General features: G+C 50.7%; 3 long non-coding RNA genes across 7 annotated transcripts in view; 1 reads left to right on the forward strand and 2 right to left on the reverse strand.

The window, feature by feature from the left end:
• LOC147829568 (uncharacterized) overlaps window positions 1-1,869 on the reverse strand; it is a 12,560-nt gene extending 10,691 nt beyond the window's left edge. The window contains exon 1 of the long non-coding RNA XR_015449036.1: window positions 1,011-1,869. This is a non-coding gene — a long non-coding RNA (uncharacterized LOC147829568). The remainder of the gene's footprint in view (window positions 1-1,010) is intronic.
• On the forward strand, window positions 1,870-22,295 carry LOC110350617 (uncharacterized). 5 transcript variants are annotated; one of them, XR_015449034.1, is made up of 4 exons: window positions 1,870-2,290; window positions 19,968-20,033; window positions 20,128-20,273; window positions 21,667-22,295. It is a non-coding gene; the product is annotated as an uncharacterized LOC110350617 (long non-coding RNA). The 5 variants fall into 5 exon arrangements; XR_015449033.1 differs by having other exon boundaries at window positions 1,870-18,169; window positions 19,968-20,273; XR_002397296.2 differs by having other exon boundaries at window positions 1,870-18,162; window positions 19,968-20,273.
• Window positions 22,296-26,981: 4,686 nt separating this feature from the next.
• On the reverse strand, window positions 26,982-27,782 carry LOC147829569 (uncharacterized). The gene is made up of 2 exons (XR_015449037.1): window positions 27,556-27,782; window positions 26,982-27,413 (listed from the first exon to the last, which is right to left on the reverse strand). It is a non-coding gene; the product is annotated as an uncharacterized LOC147829569 (long non-coding RNA).

Raw genomic sequence — 27,782 nt, forward strand, 5'->3', positions numbered from 1 at the left:
CACTCATCAGCTTGGCAACAATTTTGAAGTTTGACATTACCAAGTGTTGTTGAGGATGTGGAACACGGGAACTTTCATATTGCTATGGAACTGTGAATTAGTACAACCTCTTTGAAAAACCATTTAGCCAAGCTGAGTACAGTTGCCAATTTGTCTTGAACTCAGTATATCCCACACTCAGACATCTACCCAGAAGGTTCACTTTCACACAAGGCAATGGTATAAAAAACAGTAATTGTAGCATTGTTTCTAACAGGGGGAAAAAAAAGTGAAAATAAGCTGAATATCCTCCAGAAGGAGATTGGTAAATAAAGTATACTGAACTCATATAATGGAGCCCCAATCAGCAGAGAAAATGTATAATCTAGAACTACATGTATCGATGTCGATACATTTAGAAATCATACTGCTGAGTGAAAAAGTCACACAATTATATATTCAGTATGATGCCATTTCTTCAAAGTTAAAAACATGCCAAACAAGTCTATAAAGTGCTTCCAGGCACAAAGATATGTGGTAAAAACACAAAAGCATAGAGGGGGGTGATGAACTCCAAAGGCTTAGAATTACAAGGGAAGGACAGAAGTGAGTTCAGAGGACCCCGTCTGGAGCTGGAAAGTGTTATGTCCTGGTATAAAGACTTGACTTTTAAAAAGTAAATGTTAGGTTGTGGCAAAGAAGGGGAAGGTAGAGCACACAGTATGAAGGAGTGTTTATAGTCTCCGTAGTTTTGCATGCTTTCATTTTTTTTTATCTTGGGACTTCGGCCTGTCAGAGGAGGATGGGAGTGAGTTAGGGGCGGGGCGGGGTGGGTGGATCTGAGAAATGAGGAGGAAATGATGAAGACTTAGGATGGCAGTGGATGACTGAGTAGGTGAGGAAGGGAGGAAAGTTGTTCTCATTAGGGAGAACAGCCTGTACCAAGACCTGGGGTGGAAGAGCGATGGCAGAGGCCCCCTCGAAGCCCAGACCGGAGAAGGAGGGGTTGGAGTAGGGGGCGAGGTACAGACCACAGGTCACCCTGAAGGTCACGTCCCTCCTCGGAGCGCAACAAAATCAGCAGAGCCCAGAGCCACTTCTCTCAGCCGGAAGCCGAAGGGGGAGGGGCGTCCCCAACAGTTGACTCACATCTCGGGTTCGGGAGGATGAGTAAGAGGAAGCCATTTGGGGGGTGGGAAGGAGATGCAGCTTCCCTGGGTAGCGCCCAACAGCAACAAAGACATGAAGCCCTCCAATAGCACGGCCCCTAACAGCGACCACGCTCGTAAGGGTGTCAGAAAATGGCAGGGCGGGTCCAGGAAGGCAGGGCTTGGGGGCCGGCCGATCCGGACGCGGGTTCTATGTCGCTGCCTGGCAGGGAGGGAGCTGGAGGAGGCGGCGCGCACACTGGGCGACAAGTGGGAGAGGAAGCTGCTCCTGGCCCCCGGGAGGGCCCTCTGCAGGGTCTGGACCAGGCCGGCCGCTCTCTGGGCCGGAGAGGGGTTTGGGGCGTCGCCGTCACCGAGAGGGACGGGCGCGGGCACCCGGGTGCGGGCTTGCGGCGGGGTGGGCGCGCCGGGCTGCGGCGCAGAGCCGGGAGCCGGGCGCCTCCTGTGGGCGGCTGTTGGCACTGGCAGCAGAGGAGGGGCCTGGAAGGAGAGTGAGGGGAGAAGCCGTGCGGGCCGCTGGGGCACCGCGAGGAACGGGACAGGGCGCCGAGGAGTGACAGAGGGACGGGGAGCAGAGGGATACCGCGGACGCTGCCCAGGCTGAACCTGCCCCGGGCGCCCGAGCCGCGTTGGCACCGAGTGTGCCCCCAGCAGGAGGCGCGGAAGAGCAGACCCCGCACGGCCCGCCCGCCGCCCCTCGTCCACCCGGACACCCTCTCAGGCCGCCCCACCGTGCCCCCGAGCCCGAGGCCTGGCGACGTCAGAGGCCTGTGACGCGCGCGCTCACGGTGGCGCGGGCGGAGGCGGCGGGGCGCGGGCTCCCTCGGGGAGGTCCCTGTCCAGGCCGCCCGCAGCCGCTGCGTCCTTGGCCCGCCTCCAGGGGAACCTGGGTTTTCCGAATTCGGGAAGGCTGGCTGTCCTCCGGCTACTGATAAGGACGGGCTCGAAGGGTAAAAGATCTTAACAATGCCCGGAAAGAAACAGCCGAGCCGAGATAGAACTAATGATAGCCGCCGGCGCGAGCTCTGCTAGCACGCTCAGCGCTCTTAGGAACAATAATGACGACAACAGCCACCATTTATTGAGCGCTCTCTCTGTACCAGGCACGGTGCTGAGCGCTTTGCAGGCGACAATCCTCGGAGGTAAGTACCGTTATTATCCCTATTTTGCAGGACACGGGGCGGAGAGATTAGGTCACTCGCCCCAGGGCACACAGCTAGTTGACCTCTGTGCCAGAATTCCAACGCATGTTATCTTCCTGGCCGCCCATTAAGGTAGGGATCATTCTTCCCATCTTAAAGATGAGGAAACTAAGGCACATGGAAATGTAAGTACCTTGCCCTAGGTCACCTAGCTGGAAAATGGACGAGGCAGAAAGCGAACCCAGAGCTCCTCTCTGTCCGCAGAACCCGCGGTCTTAGCCATAGGCGATGCCACATCCAAACCACTTCCGACAGCCCAGCAGGCTTTGGCCCCAGGTCCCAAGAGGCGCAGCCCCTGCAGGTTTGAGTGGGTTCCTGCGGCCTCCAATCCCCTGGTGAATCGGGTGATTCCGAGCATCATCCCTGCTCAGCCGGCCGGCGTAGTGTACGACGCGTCTCCGAGAACTCACTCCCGGATGGGGCCGCGCGGTCCGGGGCAGGGATGGAGCGGGGGCTGAGGCTGCGGGAGGGATCCCGAGTCCCGCTTGCGGACAGCCGGGGTTTTGCCCCCGTGCGGTCGGCAGAGGGCGCTGCCGCACGCGCCTCGAGTCCCTGTCCCCAGCGCCGGGAAGGCTGACCTCCGCCTACTGTCGCCTACAGTGGCCAGGACTGAGCCCCGGAGCAGGAAGCTTTCCTTCCTGGGGGCCGGCACCCTTCTGTCCCCCCACCTAGGTCCGGGACCTGATTTGTCTGACTGCTGTCCCTCATCTTCTGTCCTCTTGCCACCCCACCATCTGCCTTGCAGGTGTCCCCAGCCCCTGGACAGCAGATTCAGTCCCTCCTGAGGACACTGGTCTCGTTCCATGAAAAGACCCAGGCGTCTGCAAATCTGAGTGGCCTTGTCTCCCCCTTCTGGTGGGTCCTTGGGTGATGTAAAATGGGGATCCATCATCCATTTGGAACAGTGAACTTTCATCTCTTTCCTAAAATAAGAGAAGGCTGGAGGGGATTGGCTGGGAAGCAGCAGATGAATTTTCATAATAGCTACCGCCTATTGCTTGCTTTTTTGCTTGGAGCCCTTTATATGTCTTGACTGACGGGTCCTCCAGGCAGCCTGAGAGGCGTGGATCAATGTTCCCACTTCGGGGATGAGGTCGGGAAGCTGGTAAGTGGCCAAGCTGGCCACCCACGTTATTACATCTCCCAGAACATACAAGCTGAGACCACTGATCAGAAAAGGTAGAATACAGCCCCTGGTCTACCCTGAGTGCTTAAAATACTGTACCGCATTGAATTAGGGGCTTGACTGGCTATCTAAGCCCACTCTGGGACTCAAATATCCAAAAAAAGAAAAACAAAACCTAAAGGTGCACCGGGAATGAGCAGGATTTAGCTTGGAAGGGTATCTGTCCAGAGAGGCCCACGCACTTTCTATGTCTGGGCTCTAAGGAAATAAAGGTGGTTCTAGGAAAATCTGAAAAATATGAGAGGAAAAAAATCTTTTCTGTGGTTTTTACTTTCACCATGCCTCATTTTACTATTTGTGTTTTATTTTAAAATTAATGTGGCTCTCTCCACCCTTTCAACTGGCACATAAATAGCAAAAGCAGAAGGGAAGCCAGCTACAGACTTCAAATGTGCTGGGTTCTCAGGAAGGAAGGACATGACCGGAAGTGGGAATGAAGACTCAGCGAGGTGCCCTAAACATTTCAGAGCAGACTGGGCCCTTAGGACAGGCGCCGTGTCTGGCTTTGAGCTGTTTAGTCTAGAATTCAGGAGTGCCCAATGGGTGTGCAAATGCGGTCACACTTGGAGAGTGTGTCCTCTCACCATCTGGGCCACCACCGTGTCCCTGCAGTGTAAGTGTGGGTGGGGGGGGTCCTGTCCTCTAAATCAGTCAAGGTAAAGCAACCGAGCTTGGTTGAGGAGATTGACTGCTCAGCTCTGAAGTCACCTCACCCCCGGGTGGCTTTTCCAGACAGAAACCAGGGCAGAGAGGACCTCATGAGACTTGTACTTCATAGTTCCGGCTCAATTCCTCTCTTTTTTTTTTTTCTTTTTTTTGAGGCAGGGTCATATAGTTCAGGCTGGCCTCAAACTTGCAGCGATCCTCCTGCTTCAGCCTCCTAAGTGCTGGGGTTACAAGCGTGCACTGCCACACCCAGCTACACTATGTCTTTAAACCAGAAGAATTCTCCTCTTCACTCCATGCAAGGGAAATCGAGCCATCTCAGGCTGCCCTGCAAAAATTCCTGGATTTCTTTGTCCCTTCTGGCACCCTCTCTCATTCCTTCAGTGCATTCATTCCACAAATCGGTCCTGAGAACACATTGTATATGTAGGTGCCGCAGGCACAGCAGACCCGCCTTCTCCCTTTGCACCCAGCTCCTGACTTCATGGCTCCAACTTTCACGCCTGGCCTCACAGCCAGGGCCACCTCCTCAGACATATCTATCCAGCATCATACCCCCTCTCTGCCCCAGGACCCCCACCTTGGTGATGCCCATTTGGATCAAAGTAGGACTTGGGATCCTTCTGGATCCTTCCCGCCCCTTCCCAGTTGTCATTCCTTCTGGCTAATGATGAGTGAAATAACTAAGGCCATATTTATGAGGTATCTATTACAACACAAATCCCACAGTGACATAATACTCACTGTTCACAGGAAAATGCTGGCTTAAAACAGTGACCATCTGGAAAGGCCGAGCTGGCTAATGCTTACCTCCACCAGCATTTTTTTTTTTTTGGTACCGGGGATCAAACTCGGGACCTTGCACTTTCGAGGCAGGCAGCAGAACCACTGAGCTAAATCCCCAGCCCATGCTTACCCGTCGTTTGGGCCATTTTTTTAATTGAATCTTGGGGTTGAGTAGTGCAGAATAACAAGGGAAAGGAAGAATACTGGCCTTGTTTTAGCTTTCAAAATCATTCAAAATTTTCACCATCAACACCCTAAAAAAGGCAGAATGCTTAAGGTAAATTGCCAGTTTGTCATTCTGGAAAATCCATTAATACTGAATGGTCTTGGTCTACGATCCACTCTAAAAAAAAACTAAAAGTGAATTGAATGACAGGATTCAGATTTTTTTTTCCCCCTTAAAATCCCTTTAGAAAGTAGATTCCAAATCAGTGCCCTCACCCTAGTACTGGGGATTGAACCCAGGCCTTTGCTACATCCTCAGCTCCCCTCCTCCTTTCTTCCTGGGACAGGGTGTCCCTGAGTGGCTAAGTTACCCAGGCTGGGCTCCAAGGTGGGATTCTCCTGACTCGGCCTCTCAGAGTGCTGAGATTACAGATTTACACCACTACATCAGGTTTCTCTTAGGGTTCTTGAACATCCCACTCCCAGACTGTCCCGTCTCTTCTAGATAATGCATTTCTTTTTTTCTTTTTTGGTTTTTTGAGGCAGGATCTCCCTTTGTAGTTCAGGCTGGCCCTGAACTCACTATGTAGCGCAGCCTGGCCTTGAACTCAAGGCAATCTTCCTGCCTCAGCCTCCCAAGTGCTGGGATTACAGGCATGTCCCACCACTCCTGACATGTAGAGGATTGCTTTTCTTTCTTTCTGTTTTTTTTTAATGAATTTTATTGGTACATTTTAGGTATACAATATAATGACTTTCATCGTTGGGAATTTGCACCTTTACATAATCTCTCTTGATTTTTATTTGTTCCCCATTCCCCTGCCCTCCCTTCAACCCCTCCATCCCTCCCTATTTACAAAGACTTTGTTTCCGTTTTTTCATTTTCTCATATTCCATTCCCTTCTTTCCTTTCCCCTACCCCTCCCACTTCCCCTTCCCCTTTGTCCCTTTTCTTCCTTCTTCACATTATCTATTATACCTTTTAGTCCTTAATTACACTTTCAGTTTCTCACACTAGTGAAACTACTCAGTATTTACATATGTGTGTCCTATTTCTTTCACTTAAGAGTACCACCTCAATGTGCATCCATTTAGCTATAAATGTCTCTAATTTCTCATTTTTTATGGCTGAGTAATACTCCATTGAGTAGTCCTCCATTTTATTAAAAACCACATTTTCTTTATCTAGTCTCCAGTTGATGGGCAATTGGGCTGCTTCCAAGTTTTAGCTATTACAAACTGTGCTGCTATAAACATGGGTGCACATATATCACTGTGGTATGATTCTTTTAATTCTTCGGGGAAGATAACCCAGCAGACCTCCCAAATTTAAAGGCCCAATCCAAAAATGGGCATCTGAAATGAACAGATATTTCTCAGACAAAGAAGTAGAAATAACAAATAAGTACATGAAAAAATGTTCAACATCACTGGTCATTCGAGAGATGCAAATGAAAACAAGGCTGAGATTCCACCTCACTCCAGAAAGAATGAATGCTATCATGAAATCAATAACAAATGCTGGTGGGGCTGTGGGGAAAGGGGAATCCTTCTCCACTGCTGGTGGGAGTGTAGACTGGTGCAACCACTGTGGAAATCAGTATGGAGATACCTCAAAGAACTAGGACTGGAAGTAGCATTTGACCTAGCGCATTGCTTTTTGCTCCCTTTGAGTAAAGCAGTACCCCAGAGACCGGAAGACTGAGGGAGAGTAGGTCAGCGACCTGGCCGCTGAGCCACTAGAGTCTAGGAAACTTATTCCGTGTGTGTCGCCTCTGCAGGAGTCTGGCTCCGCATTCCCTACCCCACGTCCCAAATCTGTCTCACGTCGGGGCCTAAGAGGTGCGCAAGGATGACCAACTGGGAAGGGCGTGTGTCCACCCACCAAGGATTCAGGGCGGCCAGAGGGGCTCCCCGCTCAGGTCCGCGAACCCAGCTGCAGGGCTGGAGAGACTTGGAAGCCACCGAACTTTCCTGCTGGGAGCCTGCCAAGCCCTTTGGGGAGCAGGCTACAGCGCTTGTCTGGGGAAATTAGTTTTGCACTTTCACAGAGTGCGAAATTCCTCTGGGGCATTCTAGTACTCTGGAAGAGAAATCAAACCCAGCTCATTCCTTCAGAGTCCTTGCCATGAATAAAGCAGACCGAAACCGGTCCAGTGGGCCCAGCCTGGGGCGGGGCGGGGCTTGGGGGGGGCACCTGTGGCCAAGGCCCCCGCAACCGGCGCAAACTTGAGATTGCTAGGGATCGTGTTACGGGCTTGTAAACACCCTGAGTGACAGCCAGCGCTCTCAAGCGACCACAGAGGAGCTCAAAGGCTTCCTATCTTTCTAGAAACCCGGTCGGCCCCGCCGGCTGCTTGCTGTCTGATGCAACAGTTTGCAACGCGGTTCTGGGAGCGGAGCCCCGCGGTGGGGCGCTCGGGGCCTGACCCAGGCGCATGCGCGGGCTGCGGCCCTGCCTTGAGGGGCGGGGGGGAGCTTTTCTCCAGATGTGCTGGGGGCGGGGCGGAGAGGGCGGGAAGACCTTTGGCATCTCTCGCCAGCGATCTGAGTTTAATTAAACTTCTCCCGCAGATTGGCTGACTTATTGACCCAGTGATCCAAAAAAAAAAAAAAAAAAAAAAAAAAATCAGAGAGGCCCGAATGGACGGGAGAGTGAAATCGAGGGCTTGGTTTTTGTTTTCCAGAGCTGAGTTTGGATTCAGCCTCCCAATCTCGATCATGTTGAGGTTTCGAATCTCGTTAGCGCAGTCAGGCCCCGCCTGCCCTGGAAGGTTTTATCTGCAGGCAGGAGCACACAATCACTGTTTTTTTCAAAAATTTCAGCCATTCAGGTATTGCCTTCATGATTTTTCTCTTATATCCACTTTGTACCTATGTTACAGACTTTAATTGAATTTTTTTTCATTTTACTAACTTTTTCTCTAAATTAACTTTAAATCGATTCCTTTTTTAATGTATCCTCGCCCTAAGCAATAGCATTAGCAAAACCACAGCCTGAAAAGAAATCCAGAACAATTCAAATAAAAATGTATATATGCTAGCTAAAATTGCCTTGCCGACCGCATTTGGGGAGAAACTCCGGAGGTAATGATAGCCAACATATCGGATGGCTGTCAGTGTTTCAGGTACTTTTTTTTCATTACTGGGGAATGAACCAAGAGTTTCACGCTGAGCTACATCCCCTACCCCACTCCCTTTTAAATTTTGAAACAGGGCCGGGGATTTAGCTCAGTGGTTCCAAGTTTGATCCCGGGTACCAAAAAAAAAAAAATTGAAACAGGGCTTCCCTAAGTTCCCTAGATAAGCCTTGAACTTGTTGCCTTCTTGCCTCAGCCTCCCTTTGTGGTGGAATTACAGATATGCACCACTATGTCTGGCTCCAGGTACTGTTTTGGGCACCGTACACACTCATCTCCTCATGACACCCTAAAAGGTGGGAATTGTTCACTTTTTTTTTTGGTACCAGGTATCGAACTCAGGACCTTGTGCTTGCAAGGCAGGTGGCAGCACCACTGAGCTAAATCCTGGGCTGTTCACATTTTAAAGAGAAGAAAAGTAAGTTGGGTTTTTTTTGTCTTTTTGACACACAGTTTCGCTTTGCAGGTCAGGCTGGCCTTGAACTCACTATGTAGCCCAGGGTGGCCTTGAACTCCCAGTGATCCTCCTGCCTCAGCCTCCGGAGTGCTGGGATTACAGGCATGTGCCACCATGCCCGGCCTTAAGAGAAGAAAAGTAAGGAAGAGAGAGGTTAAACAGCTTGCTTAAGGTCACAGGGCTAGGAGGCAAACTCCACTAACCTGACTCCTACATGCCACCCTGTGCCAGGAGGACCAGTGGCAGGATTGTCCAAATCCTACCCCTCTTTGAAGACCAACCACAAAGCCAACCCCTGAATGAAGGTCTCCAGGAAGCTGGGTAGCATGAGGGTCCTGCCGTAGGGGATGTGACAATCACATCAACCAGGGTCCTGATACCAGTTGTGCCATACTAACTGAACGACCCAAGCCCTTCAGTTTCTCTCTCTGTAGAATGGGCACAATAATAATTTCGTGCCTCACCTGTGATTGTGATCTCCCCAACTCCGTATTTCTTGCCCCATCTAGAAGGCTCTTCCTCAGGGACTCTTCTTGCCTGCTGAGGCTGGGTGGGCTTGGCCCCTCCTCCTGCACATTCTGCTGGCGTTTGGTACTTACCTGGGGTGTGTCCTTGATACCACTCAACTACAGTGACCTGCTCCTCACTAGCCCAGAAGTCCCTTGAACTAAGATCATTTTGAACCAGCGAGCAACATGGGGTAGAACAGAATCCCCCTGCCCAGCTCCAGGGGGCTGGGTTGAGGGACCCTCTGGCCTCTCTGGGGCTGACCCCAGAGCTGAGCTTTAACAAACTACGCCTTTAACTAACATGTGCAACTCTTTCCTGCCTCCTTCTCCAAATTTTGTCTCATTTAGCTTTTCTTTTTCAACTTCTGTCTGCTTCCTTTGGATCTCAAAGGTGTTTCCAAAGAAGTTTCTCCTCTCTCCGACATCCCCCTCCACCTGCGGGGGACAAAGTTTCCCATTTCTGGTGTTTCGTTTTCTTCCCCATACTAAAATAACCCATAAGTCTCTGGTGTCCATGAGAATCCTCCCCACCCCCACCCCCAGTATGGGGTATTGAATTCAGGGGCACAATACCATTGAGCTACACCCCCAGCCCTTTTTCTTTTGAAATAGGGCTTTGCCAAGTTGCCCATGCTGGCCTCCAACTTGCAATCCTCCTGCCCCAGCCTCCTGAATAGCTTTGGTTACAAGCACCACCATGACCAGCTAGAGAACCGCTTCTTTTTTTTTTTCTTTTTTTTTTGCGGTGCCGGGGTTTGAACTCAAGACCTTGCCCTTGCAAGGCAAGTGTGGTGCCACTGAGCTAAATCCCCAGCCCGAGAACTGTTATTTTTGTTTTTTTGTTTGTTTGTTTGTTTTTGGTACCGGGGATTGAACTCAGGTCCTTGAGCTTGCGAGGCAGGTGGCAGAACCACTGAGCTAAATCCCCGGCCCGAGAACCGTTATTTTGAATGACCCATCTGCTCTCCTCCATTGACCAGGAAACAGCTTGGAAATGCTGCCTACCTGCATTGAAACTCCATTTCCCAGAATGCCATTCTCCACCGGAATGGGAACAAAAATCCCATGTCAAACCATATGTCTCCTATTTTAGGGTCGGAAAATCTGGTCACTAGCTTGGATAAAGATTGGTATGCCCATAGACTAATTCTTCTGGCCCCAGGCAGACACGAATTTCCCAGGCCTCAAAGATTGGGGGAGGGGTGAGTTATTACAAAACCTTTAATTAGAGGGACCCATGAGGACTTGGCATCAGCTTTCTAAAAGATTGATGACCCCTGCCCAGTAAGTCTATTTTCTCTCCGCAAAAGAGCCTTTCCCTCTCTTTACTTCCTTTTCTGTCCCTTTCCTCTAGATTCTTCTCTTAATTGCCCCACTGTGCCACTCCCTAGTCCCCACCCCCACCGCCATGCCCACACGCACACTTTAACCGTTTCGTATAAAATCCAGCCCACCAGACTGAGGTTTTCTTCGACCCAAATGTTATTTTCAGAAGGAGCCATTGAGGTTGGGGAGTAATTGCAGCGTTGGGCCTCTGCAAGCCAAGCTGAAAATAATCAGCGAGGCAGATGGGGTGGGAAGCGAGTGCGGTGCCTTCCCCTAAGGAGCCAGAGGAACCCAGCGATGTGAGTCAGAGGGAGGCCAGCGCCAGGCTGGGCCGTCCGGGATCAGGGCCAAGAGTTCAGCTGAGGGGAAACTGCCAAGGTGTTGGGGCCTGCGACTGAGCCCCCATCCAAGGTGGCTCCTGGCTGCACATCACAAGCCCATCGCCCTGCGGCAGCCACTAAACTTGTCCTGCACTTATTCACTTGGGCCACAGCAGCCAGGAGGCCACTCTGGAACCTGACCATGCCAGCTGGCTCCCCATGTCTACACCAGGGTTCCTCAGCTTCACTTCGGCCCCACTGACACATGGGGGTGGGGAATTCTTTGTTGTGGGAAGCTGCCCTGTGTATTATGAGATTTTTAATGGCATCCCTAGCCTCTCCCCTCTCAGGACCAGGAGCACACACATCTACGCGAAGCTCACTCACCCCATGGTGACTATCCGAAATGTCCCCAGATGCCTCAGATAACAAAATGGCTCCTGGTTGAGGACCACTGATCTAGAGTAATCCAGCCCTGGATCCCAGAACTATCACACTCCTTATCCCCAAGGTGGCCTTTTAGCTTCCACCACTCCTGAATGGACTAGGATCCAAACTATTGGCCAACTCCTATTCCCAGGTTCAGCTGTTGGAGGCCTCAAGGCCCGAGTGAGTGCCCACTGTGTGCCGGGCACTGTCCCTGGCATTGGTGATGGAGCAGTGCTAGGAAGACAGGCATTCAAGAGCCTCCAGTGAGAGGTATGAAGAGGAAAGACATGGAGTGCTGAGGAACACATAAGAGGGATTCTGGCCCAGATTAGGGGAATCACAGAGGCTCCTGGGAGAAATGAGGAATGAGCCAGTTCTATAGAGCCAGGACACAGCGTTCAGACGCCTTGAATTACGAGACTGCTGTACATGGAAAGAACCCAAAGATGTCTGTCACAGGCTCAGGACAGTGGAAAGCCATTTTTCCCTCTTAACCCTAAACTTGCATTTCCTGTGCTCCTCCGGGTTCCTAGCACAGGCATGCAAACTTCGGATCATGTTTAACCATCTTGAAACCAACACCCCCTCAGCCTCACTCAGCCCTCCTCAGACCACCAGTTACCAAGTTCTGTCATCCAACCACGAAAATCTCCAAACTGTCCCCTGGCCCCCGTTCCCACCACCAAAACCCTGATCCCCACAGGCTGCCTGCATGACTCGACCACATTTGTGAAATAGCTTCCTAGCGAGTCATCCTCCAGTTCCCAGCTCAGAGAAGGACAGAGATCCATGTCTCCCCTGCATGGCTTCCGGGGCCTGTCAGACAGCCTGCTGCTGCCCATGGGCTTGGGGTGTCCTTCAGAAACCGACCCCATGGCCTCCCCAGACCACTAGCCACACTCTAGGGGTCCCCACACTTTTGCTGTTCACTTTGCTTGAAATGCAGTTTCCAACCAAAACAATTTAGGAAATTCCCATGTATCTCATAAGACCCAGCCAAAATGAACTCATTATACTCTTCATTCCTTCTAAGCTGCCCTCTTGTAATTCTTCCCTGTTTGTATTAGGCCTTATATATTGCTGCTGGTTTACCATTTGTCACACTGACCCCTAATTATCTGCTTGAATCTGTCCCTTCCCCCAGAATCTGAGAACCTCAGGGGCAGGTCATGAAATAGACCCTACTAGTTGACTATCCAACATCCACTCTCCTCCCCATCTTCCTCAGAGAAGCCAAGGAAATGCAAGACAAAGTGTTAAAAGTGCCAGCTAAGCAGTTAAAAGTAGCCGCCAGAGCCAGGCATGGTGGCACATGCCTGTGATCCCAGAACTCAGGAGTCAGAGGCAGGAGGATCACTGAGAGTTCAAAGCCAGCCTGGGCTACATAGTGAGTTCAAGGCCGACCTGAACTACAGTGTAGTGAGACCCTGTCTCAAAAAAAAAAAGAAAAGAAAGAAAGAAAAAGAAAAAGCTGCCAGAGGCCTAGGCAAGCCCGTAGGCCCTGTGGAAGGGGACCCCTTGCCCAGCTCAAGGGTGGACATCTTCTCAGGAATTGGTTAAGGAACCTGGCCTACATTAGTCCATGTGTAGCACTAATATTCACTCTCCCCTTCTTTAATAGAACTGACTTTCCACTGAGCTGATAGCTGCTTTGCTGAAGACTACATTTCCCAGCATCCCAGGCAGCTTGAGTGGGATGAGTGCCTAGGTTCTCACCAATGGCCAAGGAGCAGAAATGTTAGTACTATCTCTAAGCTGTGCCCTCAGTAGGAATGTGCATGTCTTTCCCTGTCCATTCTCCCTGTCTGGGAGATGATAACAATTGAAGCAGTCTCCTTGAATGTAGATAAGGTAACCCTGTGTGGAGAAAGGCCAATCCTTCTCATCAACCTTGGACTGTCTTTTTCTAAATTCTTATATGAAAGAGACATAGATTTCCTTGTTTGTTTGTTTTTTGAGACAGTTGTTATTATGTAGTTCTGGCTGGCCTTGAACTCACTATGTAACCCAGGATGGTCTCAAACTCTTGCCAGTCTTCTTACCTTGCCTCCCAGTTTTGGGGATGAATTACAGACATGCACCACAGCACCCAGCTCTTCCTCTTCTTCTTCTTCTTTTTTTTTTTTCGTACCAGGATAGAACTCAGGACCTTGTGCTTGAGAGGCAGGCATGGTGCCACTGAGCTAAATCCCCAGCCCATTCTTCCTCTTCTTATAAGAACGCCATTCGTATTGGATTCCACCTCATTTAACTTTAATCATCTCCTTAAAAAGTCCCACCTCCAAATAGAGTCACCCTGGGGATTTGGGCTGCATTGTAAGAAACAGGACACAGGGCTGGGGATTTAGCTCAGTGATTCCGCCGCCTGCTTCGAAAGTGCAAGGACCCAAGTTCGATCCCCGGCACCAAAAAAAAAAAAAGAAGAAGAAGAGGAAGAAACAGGACACAATTCAGTCCATAACATTTACTTTACCTCTTGACTTCCTGCTATGTGGGCCAGCCAGTGTCCTTTTGTTGAAGCCAGCTTGAGTTGGCTTTCTGTCACATCTTACCTTACAGAATTTTGCTCCACTTCATAATCCTGCTGTGCCTAGCCCTGAGCCCAGGGCAAGAAGATATTAATAAAAATCTGTGGAATCAACGCCCTGTTGTTAGTTTTCTTCTTGTACCTGTAATGACAACTTCACCCCCAAAATAAATACATAAACAAAGCCTTTCTCCTTCCCTATGCCCCAGGATAAACACCTCAAGCTGTCACATGGACTTTGTGGCAGTTAGGGTGGGGTGTCAACTGGATTGGTTTTGGGATCCACCTGGAGTCTGGTGGGCACACTGCTTGCTTTGCCTGGGTAGGTCGTGGAGTGTGGCTTTGGGCTCTATGTCTGGTCCCTTGCTCCCTCCTCTCTGGTGGTGTCCCCTTCTCTGTTTCCTGGCCACGAGGAACCGAGGAGCTTTGCTCCTGCAGGCCCTTCTGCCATGACGTTCTGCCTTGGAGACAGCCGACCATGGACTGAAACCATGAGCCAAAATAAACTTCTCCTCCTTTAAGTTGTGGGTGTCAGGAATTATGTCTAGTGACAGGAAAGTGACTAAGACAGACTTCATCTCTAGAGCATTTTCCTCAGATTCACAGTAGCAGTTACACACTTATAGTGTGACTACACACTTATAGTGTGATAGTCAGCTTTCCATCCCTGTGACAAACTACCTCAGAGAATTAACTTTAAAGGAGGAAAAGTTTATTCCAGTGCACGGTTTCAGAGGCTTCAGTCCACAGTCACACGACCCTGCGGCTTTGGGCCTCTGGCAGCACAACACATAATGGCAGCAACATGTGGCAGTGGAGGCCTATTCACTCACAGAAGCCAGGAAGCAAAGAGAGATTGGAAGGGGCTGGAATCCCAATATCCTCTTCAAGGACCATTCCCCAGGGATCTAACTTCCTCCAACTTGGTCCCAGCTCCTGATGGTTCCACCACCTCCCAATAGCCGCACCAACTTGCTGGTGAGCAAGCTTTTAAATCTAGACCTTTGTTTTCTGTTTTGTTTTTTGTTTTTTTGTTTTGACAAGGTCTTGCTATATTGTTCAGGCTGGTCTTGAACTCACTGTGTAGCCCAGGCTGGCCTCAATTGTTCTGCCTCAGCCTCCCAAGTGGAGGGATTACAGGCATGTGCCTCCACCCCCAGCTCAAACCTGGACCTTTGGGTCACTTATCCAAACCATACCACTCAGGGAGCTGAGGCTTCCACCATAAAATAAGGAGGGTGAAGTAGACACATTCTGCATACCTTCTAGCAGAAATACCCAAGCCCTCCAGCTCCCACATTCCATGGCTCTGCCTGAGGCTCTGTGAAGGAATCATTCTGCCATTTAGTCAAGAGACCCGAGTAGAGCAACCAGGAGGCGTCTCATGAGAGGTCCCTCTGGGCTCCTTCTAAGATTGGTAACTCTACAGAAGGCCCTTCCAGCACCAACTGGGGATTTGGTTTGAAGAATCCTACACACTGAATCTCTAAGATTCTGTACTCTTCTGCTAACCATAGACATTTTTTGGTTGGCTGACAGGTCACCTGTCCCAAATACAGATGAGAAAACCTTGAGAAGGGCTTGGATAGTCACATCGTTGTCCTTCGAGATAGACCAAAGGCTGGCCCTGCTGGGGAACAGGAGGGTAGAGGCATTGCAGGGCTCACTCACTCAGTCAGATCCTATGTCCAGGACACTCGGATTATGGCGTCCATTGTGTAGCCATTCAGACTGCCATTGGTGGAGACCAAGAGGCAGACGTATCAGTTCCAGGCAAAACATTTCCTCTCCCAGCCATGGGGGCTCCACTTCCCTGCTCACTTGTGCAGCCTGAGGACAGGACTGCCTCACTCCTTGGCCAACTAGGATGTGGAAGAATTAGATCCCAAGGAGGATGACTAGCAAATGGACATCTTGGTCACCCGGGACTTTAGAGGTCTAGGCATGCCTCCTCTTGAACCAACTCTGAGCTTTCTTTAGTATATCTTTTTTTTTTTTTTTTTTTGGTACCGGGGCTCGAACTCGATCCTTGCACTTGCGCAGCAGGCTGCGAAACCACGGAGCTAAATCCCCGGCCCCTTTAGTATATCTTTTAAAGTAACTGTTTCCAAGCTGAGTGTGGTGGCACATGCCTGTAATCCCAGCCCTTGGGAGGCTAAGGCATGAGTTTCACCATGAGTTCAGGGCCAGCCTGGGATACAAAGTAAGACCCTGTCCCAAAAAACTAAATAAATAAATAGATAGATAAATCAAGTTACTATTCCCAGGACCATCACCAGGAACATCACTGTCCAAACCCTACCTAATCAGCTTATTAAATCATTGCTATAGCCTTGCAGGTGTGTCTCTTTGCTATTCCTGTTTCAGAGCCGAGCAGATTAGGGCTTGAAGAGGGAATATCACTTCCTCGGAGGTAGTAAGTGACACACGAGGATTTGAACTCAGGCCTGAGGGCCATGCCAGCTAGGCAGAGTGCTTAGTGGGGGACCTTTGGAAATTGGCATGGTGAGCGAGCACCTGGCTCTGGAAGGTCAGTGCTGACGGGGAGGAAGTTAGGACCAGAGAGCAACAGTCACTGGAGCGAGGGACGAGGCCCATGAAGGCCACCAAGCAGCCCAGGTCAAGCATACACAGGGAGGCAGCCATGAAGAGTCTGGGTCGTGGTCATTTTTGTTTGTTTGAGACAGGGGCTCACTGTGTAGCCCAGGTTGGCCTCGAATTTAGAGTGATCCTCCTGTCTCAGCCTACCAAGTGCTGGGATCACAGGTGTGCACCACCATGCCTGGTGCTTCCTGTTGTTTTTCCAGCCTCATGGGCTGCATTTTAGCAGCTGCAGATCTCTGGTTTGTCTCCTCACTGCCTGCGCTCTCTGTCAACTTTCCAACACTTCTCTCTGGAACCTGGACTCTGCTGTCCTGAATAGATCCTGCTTGACCTGGGTGAAAGGGAACAGTTGGGGCCTTATAAATAAATAAATAAAAATATAAAACAATTAAAAAAGCCTTGGGGTGTAGTTCAATGTGAAGGCCCTGGGTTCAATCTCCAGTACCAAAAAAAAAAAAAATCCAACTGGGCCACTTCCTACCTGGGTGACCTCAGCAAGACACTCAGCGTCTCTGTACCTCAGGGTCACCATCTGTAGGGGGAAAATAATAGCACCCCTTCACCAGGTGCTGTGACTGTGATACAAAGCAAGACTTAGCACATTGCTGGGCACAGTCAGTAGTCAGTAAGTGGGAACAGCTGTTGTCATTGTTAATAATAATAATAACCTGTTTGAAAGACCTTCAGAGAGCAGAGGCAGGGAGAGGAAAAAGAGGTCAGTGTGGTACAGTCAAACTGGAAAGTACCAAGATCTGGGGGTCTGGGAATCAGTGTGTGGTTGGTCTCCCCCATTTCCCTGTCATGTCAGGCTCAGCTGCACTTCTCCTTCTGTTCATCCTCAAACATTATCTCCCTCCTGTTTGTCTTTAATTTTTGAGATGGTCTCACTATGTAACTCAGACTGGGCTTGAACTGGAAGCAATCCTCCTGCCTCAGCCTACCAAGTGCTGAGATTACGGGTGTGCGCCACCACACCTGGCTTTCCCTCTTTTTGTTCAGCATCTGCTGACAGAGCAAGGTCCCCTTCAACACCTGGGAAGGGATGGAAGTTCTGCTCTCCCTGTCACTTCAGCCTGGACACTGGGTCTGAGATTGGGTCCAAGAGGAGGAGGTGACGGAGACCCACAAGCCTCATGCGCTCTTCCCAGATGTTTGCTCTGTGCCTGGTGGGTGAAAAACGCAGAATCCCTTTCGTTGCTTGTCAGGCTTCGTCCGCTAGCTACTGGGAGAGGGATGATCTGTTACCATCCTCATAGTCAACATCTCCCATTTATAAAGGCAGTGAGCTTCAGAAAGCCCAAGGAACCTGCCTGAGATCACGTACCAGAGTCCCAGCCGATCTTAGAGCAAAGGCTCTGGCCAGATGTCCCCCAAAGCCTCCTGAGGCCATAGGGGGTACCTCTGGAAGGCGATGGATCATGGGGGCTGAGAGCTGCCTTGCTGTTAGGAGGTGGGGCCTGCCGGTTAGAGGCGGGGGTGGTGGCTGTGACCCGGAAGATTACATCTCCCTTCTCAGCTCCTCCCTGCTCTCTGCTGCCACACCGACTCCACGTGGTGAGCAGCCCCCTCCGCCAGGCCCCTCTGCCCTGCCGCCCTGCCTTGGAGCCAGCCGACTATGGACTGAAACCTCCACAAACTGTGGGCCGGCTACGGTGTCCCAGCTACGAGAAGGGGACTTAGACACTGCCCATCCACAGGTGCCTGGTAAATGGGAACGCTCCTGCCTCTTGCTTTTTTTTTTTTTTTCCCCGGCTTCCTTCCTTCCCCACTAGCGCCTGGCAGGAGAGCGGCCCCCCTGACCACTTGACCACCTAGCTGCAGCCCTGCTTTCCCAGAATCCTCCCAGGCTGCGTCTCTGGGCCTGGAAGGCGACAGTGGTTTCTCCATCCTTCCCTTGTGGCTGCCTGGGGCCGGCTCCCCTGAGAGCAGAGGCTCCGGGCCCCAGGCGCAGCCCCGCCCTCTACGTAAACACCAGTTGGGCACCAAATGACCTCAGGAGGGAGGTGCTCGGCTCCCACCTCTCCCAGCCCGCCTGTCCCTCTGTGTTCCAGGGGAAGCGCCAGGCGAATCTGGCGCCCTGGCACCCAGGCCACCTCCCTCCTGGAAATAGTCACTTAGAGCCAAACCTCCAGCTGAAGGTGGATGGGAGTTAAAAGTCCCCGAGTGTGCCTCGCCTGCTCTGGAAGCGGCTCCACCCTGGGCTGTCCCAGACAGGCCGCTCTCTCTAATTTCTATATTTTCAATACTTGGGACAGACAGTCCTAAATGGGACCTGTTTATTTCTTTAAAATAAAGGCAGGAATTAAATAGAACAAAATATGCATAGTTTTAACTTGGGGCAGAAGGGATAGAAGTGTGTGTTTTATTATTCTCTGTAACATACTTTTCTTTTTTTTTTTTATTAAGTTTATTGGTACATTTTAGGTATAAAATACAGTTACATTCATCATTGAGATCTTGTACCTTTTTTTTTTTTTTTGTACTGGGGATCAAACTTGGATCCTTGTGCTTGCACAGCAGGTGGCAAAACCACTGAACTAAATCCCCGGCCCAAGGGATCTTGTACCTTTATGTAACATACTTTTCTATATAGTTAACATTTCTTTAAGAAAAAAACATTTTTGTCAGGTATGGTGACATATGCCTGTAATCCCAACACTCGGAAGGCTGAGACAGGAGGCTCGCCGTGAATTCAATGCCAACCTGGACTACATAGGGTGACCCTGTCTCCTCCTACTTGCCCCCAGCACCAAGGGCATCAAGAAGATGCTGGACAGAGTGGGCATTGAGGCAGACAATGACCAGCTTAATAAAGTCCTCAGTGAGCTGGGTGGGAAAAACATTGAAGATGTAATCACCCAGGGGACTGGCAAGCTTGCCAGAGCACCGGCTGACGGAGCTGGGGCCATCTCTGTGGCCGGCTCTGCAGCTCCTGCCTTTGGTTCTGCTCCTGCTGCAGCAGAGGTGAAGAAAGAAGAGGAGGAGGAGTCCAAGGAGGCTGATGATGACATGGGATTTGGCCTGTTTGATTAAATTCCTTCCCCTCTGCACATAAAGCCTTTTTATGTGTTGTAAAAAAAAAAAAAAAAGAAAGTGGGAAGAACAATGGGATATGTGTGTTCAAACCAAGGAGGAGGATTTTGAGGGTGGATTAATGGCCATGTGTCCTTAACTTTATACATTTTAAAAATTTTATTTATTTATTTTTTGGTACCGGGGATCAAACTCAGGACCTTGCACTCGTGAGGCAGGCGGCGGAACCGCTGAGCTAAATCCCAGCCCTAAAAATTTAAACATTCACCGTATTTTTTATCACATCTTGTATATAAATATGCATTTTTTTTTTCTGGTACCAGGGATCAAACTTGGGTCCTTGCGCTTGCAAGGCAGGCGGCGGAACCACTGAGCTAAATTCCTGGCCCTGTAAATATGCATCTTGAAATTGGAATCATGTAGTTCATACTACTTGTTTTTCTAACAATCTCTCTCATTTTGATTTTAGCTGCAAATGACAGAAAACCCCAATGTTTGAGTAGCAGCGGCTTACGCATGTTAATTTCCCTACCTGGTAAGTGACTTCAGAGGAAGACAGCCCAGGCTGGAACCACAGCCTGCGCCCATTAGAGACCAGAATCTTCTCACCTGGTGTTCTCCATCCTCAGCCTGGCCCCTGCCTCGTGGCCCAAAGTGGCTGCTCATATCCACACTCAGAAAGCTGAAGGAGGAAGAAACAAAGAAGAGGGCAGCTTCTCTTTCAGCACACACTCCTCACAGTCCTACGTTGGAACCTGCCTACAGTGTGGCAGTGGTAAGAGGTGGGCTTTTAGGAGGTGATTGCCTCACCAGGTAGTCCCCTCATGAATGGGATTAGTGACCTTATAAAAGATGTGTGAAGGGGGCTGGGGATTTAGCTCAATGGTGCCACCGCCTGCTCCCAAGCGCAAAGTCCCAAGTTTGATCCCCAGTACAGAAAAAAAAAAAAAAGATGTGTGAAGGAGCTCTTGTCCCTCCTATGATGTGACATGCAGCAAGAAAGGGTCCTCTTAGAAGCAAGACACTGGATCTGCTGGTGCCTTTGGACTTCCTGGTCTCCAGAACCATGAGTAGTACATTTCTATTGTTTATTGTTTACTCAGACTGAGGTCATTTTGTTACAGCAGCAGAAACAGCCCAAGACAGACACTTCCTGCAATTCACATGCATCACTTCCACTTGCACCCCACTGGCCAGAACTAAGCCCTGTGGCCATTGGGAAATGTGACATCTGTCTGAGTAGGAGCTCTAGTCCTATAGCAAAAGAGAACAGATATTGGGGGACAGCTGGTATCTCTGCCACATATCACAAACATCTTTCCCGTATACATACATTTGGGTTTGTTTGTTTGGTTGGTTGGTTGGTTTGGTTTTTTTGAGACAGGGTCTTGCTATGTAGTTCAGTCTGGCTTTGAACTCACTATGTAGTCCAGGCTGGCCTCGAACTCATGGTGATCCTCCTGCCTCAGCCTCCCGAGTGCTAGGATTATAGGCATGTGATACCACAGCCGGTTTATCCAGTGTATATAATTTTGTACCCTACTTTTTCCCCTTATTTTTGGTGAATATTTCCCCATATTATTAAATATCCTTAGAAATTCTTAAATTTTGGTGACTGCTTAATATTCCATAGTATGCATGTAGTATCCCTTATAGATACCATGACTTATTTATTACTTGATATTTTGTTTTTTGTAGTGCTGGAGATCAAACCCATGATTTCACACAATTGCTTGATATCTGGGTATTTCGTGTTGATAAATAATCCTTTTTTATGTTTAAAACTTGTCAGAGGAGCCAATCATGGGGGGCACACACATAATCCTAGCACTCTGGGAGACTGAAGCAGGAGGATTGAAATTGAGCCTAGTCTGGGCAACTTGGTAATTAAGCAAGTCCCTGTCATAAAATAAAAGATGAGAAAAGGATGGGGAAGTAGCTCAGTGTGAAGGGCCTGGGTTCCATCCCAAGTTCAAATAAACCAAAAGAAAATTCTCAAGAGGAGGAGACCCAAGCTTGCCTCTCTATGCTGCGTGAGCCCACCAAAGCTATTTCGTTCAGGCATCCAGACGATATCTGTCTTAAAAGCTGCCTGAGGGGCTGAGTTTGTTCTTACTAACAAAATGCAGCTTCCTGGTGTCAGGTGTGCCTGGCTTCTCCCAATGCAGGGAAGTCTGGACTGGGTGCAGCCTGGGAGCCGGCAGTGAAGAGTACAGGAAAGGAACAGGAGAAGACCACGAGGCGTCAGGAGCTCCGGATAGCTGGCCTGGTGAGGGGCCTGCTCACCCTGTGTTTGGTTCAGTGAACGCTTCTGACCCTTCCTTGGACCGTGTCCCGTGCCAGTCCTGGGCAGATCCCTGCCCTTCGGGAGTCAGCCAGCTCTAAATTCTCAAACGCCACAGCTTAACTGGGACAGGTGCCTACAGGACATGACCCTGGAGCCACACTCCAAAAGCTGATGCTGTAGATTGGGGCAGCCCAGAACACTTCAGCCTCCCCGGGTGACGCTGAGGGGTTACTGGGGAGAGACATCAGCCCTCCTGCAGGACATGGAAATGGTGGCGGGGGGGGGGGGTGTCATCCAGGCCTTTGAACTCAAATCTCAGCTCCACCTTTTGTAGCTGCAACCTCTCATGAGTTAACCTCTATTAGTCTTAGTTTCCTTGTCTGTAAAATAGGGATAATCTTACGCTTTTCATGAGAAAGTGCCATAAATGTCAGAGAGCTTAGCAGAGAGGTACCCCATGAATGCTAGATATTGTTGTTAAATTAATTAAAATTCATGCGTTCATTTAAATTGTTTCTAGGAAGATGATTATAGTAAGGGACCAGAAACGAGGTCCCAGGCACTGCTTCATGTCCCAGGCACTACCTGACTCCTGGTGATAGACACCCCGCAGTGGGTTCCATCAGCATTGTCCTCATCTTCTTCATCCACATTTGCAGTCTAGGCCTCAGGAGCTCTGCAGCTGTCCCCACCTCACAACCTTAGAAATAGAAATGGCAGCTGGGAGCAGTGCCCCACCCTTGTCAATCCCAGCACTCAGGAGGCTGAGGCAAGAGGATCACTGAGAGTTTGAGGCCAGCCTGGGCTACATAGTGAGACTCTGTCTCAAACCACCTCCCCTCCAAAAAGAGAGAAACAAAGAGAAATCATGGCTTTCAGACCTTGAAAGTGTGAGCTTAGTGTCCACTCTGCCTGCCTGCCCAGCAGGAAAGAGATGCTCTCCGCTCCTTCTAGACGGATGTCCAAGGCAGACAGGCAAGATGAGGATGAGGGAAACCCAAAGTCCCTCCTTTCGACTCTCTGCTTCTGGGGGAGCCCAGTCCCAGCCCCCCACCCTGAGGGTCAGGGAGCTGTGGGGGCCCAAGTTTGCCTTGCGGTGAGAAGGAACACACAGGGCCGCTGCTGATAATGACATTTTCAAGTGCTCGTGGATGGCATGGTTGCCATGGTGATGCTGATGGCTCTGAGCAAGCTGCGCCTTCTCTGGAGTTGAGTCAGGTTCAGCTGCATTTTTTACAAAATAAAACCAACACTCTGACCTATGGAAGACAAAGCAGAGCTCCAGCTGGAGGACACGATGCCCAACACTGGGGGCTACATCAGCTGCACTGTGCATGGTCCTGGGTCCCCTCTCATCAGCCAGGTCGGGAAATAGAGGCAGAGCCCAGCTGCCGGCTGGAAGCCACTTAATAGGAAGCAGGTCCTGTTTTCTCAGCTCTGGCCCAAGGACCAGACTCCTTCAGGGGTCTCTGCCCTACTCATGTGTAGGAGTCATTGGGGCCCAGGAGATGGGGCGTCCCCCGGCCACATTCAGGCCCACGGATGACCAGCACCGAGCTGGCCCCCCACGACTGACTCAAAGGAGCCCCCTCCCCAGCATCCAGGCAGAACCCAGTCAGCCCTGTAACAGGGATGACTTTGCAGGGTCCTGGGAAGACAGAGCAACCGCAAAAATGTTCTCCCAGGCCCTGAATCTGTGGGGTGGGGTCCCTTCTCAGACCTCCCACAAGAGAAGGGGGGGCCAGTGATGACTCCAGCTTCAAGAGTGACTTCTTTTTTTTTGGTACGGGGAATCGAACTCGGGACCTTGCGCTTGCGAGGCAGGCGCCAGAACCACTGAGCTAAATCCCTGGCCCCTCAAGAGTGACTTCACAGGAACTCCATGGTAACAGGAACATGGGTCCAGGAATCCTCTTCCCTAGCTTGGACATTATCCCAAAATCTTAGACCTACAGCGGCAGGTGCCATAAAATTTGCTTGTTCGTCTGGGTTCACTGCTGAGCTCAGAGATGGAGGAGGAGGATTTGATTTCTTCCTCTCTCTCACCCAGATGTCCTGGTGCTTTTAGCTCATGATCAGCTGGGAACACCCAGCCCCTGCCTTGCCCTCTGCCTCACTGTAGTTAGAGCAGCGGGTACTCAGGTTGGAGTGCATGGGTTTAAGTCCTCCTTCTGCTCCTGCCAGCTCTGTGACTGAGCTCCCACCTCTTCTGGAATGTGGGGGTGATACTACCAACAGCACCCATTCGAAGCATGGCTCCACAGGTCAATGTGACAGTGACCACAGACGTTGGACACAGAGCCTGGCAGTGCGGAATAAGCATCCGGTAACTTTGCCTTTGCTAACTTCTGTTCAGGCCCTCTCTTATCCCACCTCACCTGATAAGAGCACAGGCCTGACTGTAGTGTCACTCATTTCCAAGCTATTGGCCACGCCACAGAGGAGTGATTTATCTAAAATGCAATCCTGGGCTGGGGATTTAGCTCAGTGGTTCTGCCACCTGCCATGCAAAGACCCAAGTAAGATCCCAGTACAAAAAAAAAAAAAAAAACATGCGATCCTGACCTTGTTGTTTTCCTCCTTTAAAATTCATCAGTGAGCAGGGCATAGTGGTGATGTCTGTAATCCCAGCACTCAGGAAGCTGAGACAGGAGTATCACCATGAGTTCAAGGCCAGCCTGGACTACATAGAAAGACCCTGTGTCAAAAACAAAACAAAATTCATAGGTGGCTCCTATTTGCCTTCAGGATAACTCCTAGTTTCCTGCGGAGTAGCCCACCAGGCCCTGTGTGCCCCCAAGTGTGCCCCACCTGGATGAGTTTCTGCCATCACCAACTCTGTGAGGTATCCCCGAGGGGCCAGGCTCGGCCACATCTCCAGGAGTGTAGCCACGTTCTTCCCTTTATCCAGCATGCCCTGCTCATCCTCCAAGACCACATCAAGAAGCCCTGACACTTTCTTGCTTTCGTTTGGTTTGACTTTTGGGTTTTTTGTTTGTTTGTTTGTTTGTTTTTGGTACCGGGGATTGAACTCGGGAGGCAGGTAGGAGACACCTCTGAGCTAAATCCTGGGCCCTGTTTTTTGGTTTTTTGCGACATGGTTTCACTGAATCGTTCAGGTTGGCCTTGACCTTGTGCTTATCCTCCTGCCTCAGTCTCCAGAGTGCTGGAATCACAGATGTGCCTGACACTTTGAAATTTCCCAAGTCCAGACCCAGTGGCTCCCTCTTCTGAGCCACACCAGAACACTGCAAAGACAGTTATCACTTGACCCTGCGATAACTCCTCTCCATACTCATGAACCTTTTCAGTTTCTGGAGGGCAGCATGGATTCTAACTAATTTCAGTATCATCATGTTCAGAGATGGTTACAAATGAATGAAGACAAAAGCCCATTTACAGAAGAGAAAAAGGAGGCCCGGTATGGCATGGTAATATAGCTAAAGAAGATCCCAGAAGTTATCGTTCCAGCCACTCTGACTGCTGGGCCCCTTCACCCTTATGGCTCACGAGGACCACTCAGACACCAGGCCTGATGGCTGTAGGAGAAGGGGGTGAAGAGGGACTGGGGCATCCCTATAAGGAGCCTGAGGGAGACCCTTGTCCTTTCCACCATGTGAGGACACAGCAAAAAGATGCCCATCTGTGACCCAGGGAGCAGGCCCTCCCCAGAGGCTGGCTTTGTTGACACCTTATCTTGGTCTTCCAGCTTCCGGAACCGTGAGAAATCGGTTTCTATCATTTAGAAGTGGTTTGTCAGAGGAGCCTGGATGAACTGCTTCTATGTCTCCATCCCTTTCACCCAACCCCTGGGGGTCCAGTTCCCAAAGGCCACTAGGCTGAGGCACACACACGCACAGACAGGGGGCACAAGTGTGCCATCCCGTGGGGCACCGGCCAGTGGTCACCAGGACAGGCCTGAGCCTCTGGCGGTTGGGCTAAGAGCCAGGCAGACTGAGGACAGATCAGAAGCAGGGTGCTGGGAGACACTGCACCCTGCCCAGCCCCAGGCCTCAGATGGAACCCAATCCCCCAGCATCCTGGGCATGAGAGACACCAAGGCTGATGAGATATGTTTAAGCCTCGATTCCCCACAAGCTCCAGCACTTCCAGAGAGTCAGACCCACCCAACATCCCCAGCAACTCAAAACTGTAACTCCCAGCAGGGCCGAATCCCGACCCAGCCCCACTCCCGAACCCTACCCGCCCTCCATGCTCTGACCTCTCAGCCCAGCCTGGAGCAAGACCAGACCCCACACGTTGACCTCCACCCTCTCCTTCCTGACCCAGTCATCTTCTCCAGGTGCACCCCAGCTGGCCTCTCCTGCCACTCCGGTCTCACCTCTTCTCGGAGGCTGTAACTGCCCCTGGTATGCGAAACAGTGACCCTGTGGCTCCTGACTACAACCTCCCTATGACCTGCCCCTCCTACGAGCACCTAAGGGTAGGAACAGACCCACTTTGTTCTCACTACATCCTCGGGGCCGAGGCTGGTGCCTGGCATGGAGCAAGAACTCAGTACATTCTGTGACATGAATGAATGAATCAATGGGCTCAGGCTCTCCCCATCTAAAATGATATCTACAACAGCACTCGGGAGGCTGAAGCAGGAGGATTGCCATGAGTTAGAGGCTAGCCTGGACTACAAAGCAAGACCCTGTCTCAAAAATAAATAAATACGGGCCGGGGATTTAGCTCAGTGGTTTCGCTGCCTGCTGTGCAAGCGCAAGGACCCGAGTTCGATCCCCGGTACCAAAAAAATAAAAAAATATATAAATAAATAAATATAAATAAGTAAAATGATACCTACAAGGCAGGTGGATAGCACATGTCTGTAATCCCAGCACTGAAGGAGGCTGAGGCAGGAGTATCAAAAGTTAGAGTCTTCATTGGACAAGTTAGCAAGACCCTGGCTCAAAATTTTAAAAGGCCTGGGGATGGAGCTTAATGGGCAGGCCCTGGGTTCAATCTCCAGAACAGAAAAAAAAAAAAAAAATTCCTGGGTATGGTGGCATACACGCTCGTGATCCCGCCACTTGGGAGCCCGAGGCTGAGGCAGGAGGATCGATGTGAGTTTGAGGTCAGCCTGGCTACACAGTGAGTTCAAAGCCAGCCTGGACTGCAGAGTGAGAGACCTTGTCTCAAAACACGTAAACAAACACAATTAAATAAAATAAAAAGATTCCTACAGCCATATAGTTCTGAGAATTAAATGATATTAAAAATGAAGATGCTGGGCCGGGGATTTAGCTCAGTGGTTCCACTGCCTGCCTGGCAAATGCAAGGCCCCCAAGTTTGATCCCCGGTACAAAAAAAAAAAAGGGACGCTTAGGCTGGTGCTTAGCTGGTGCGAAATAACGAGAGCAGCTATTATTGTCATTGTTGTTACTTTGCTGTTTGCTCCTCGTGAGGAGACGAGTGTGTGAACAATGAGGAAGTGTGGCCTTAGAGCTCCTCTTCCAAGTCCTCCGATGATCCTCTGTCCCTGCCCCGTCTGCCAAGGTCATCCTCAGGGGCTGGCTCTGGTGGCCTGGGCTGGGGGCCGTGGGCAGAGCCCAGACAGGGCCTCGGAACCCATGATTACCCCCCAGGCAGACCCACATCAAAGCCCATCTCTGAGGGCGAGGCCTGGAGATAAAAGGAAGATTAAAGAAAGCCTGGTCTCCACCGGCCACAGGGAGAGGCGGCCAGGGGAGACCACAGAGGAAAGGCCCCATGCTCGGGGGGCCAGGGTGGGGCAGGGACCCCCCACAGACCGGGGTCTCCTTACTGTGTAGGCCCAGGCCTCCGTCCAGCCGGCCGCTTCTCAACCTTGTTCCCGAGGGCACAGCGGGGCTGAGCAGGAGCCCTGGGCGTGGCTTCCAGAGCGCCACACTCCAGTCCCCGGGTTTGGTCATCGGGGTTTGCAGCCCGTAATGAGGGCCTCCTGGCCAGGCCTTCCTCCCCAGGGAAGGTCTGTAATTAGCGAGGGAGGCGAGGCTGGTGGAGCTGCAGACA

Source organism: Heterocephalus glaber, unplaced genomic scaffold (assembly GCF_053883595.1).
Source record: "Heterocephalus glaber isolate CG9 unplaced genomic scaffold, H.glaber_assembly_v1.0 deba00000594, whole genome shotgun sequence".
Lineage (NCBI taxonomy): Eukaryota > Metazoa > Chordata > Mammalia > Rodentia > Bathyergidae > Heterocephalus > Heterocephalus glaber.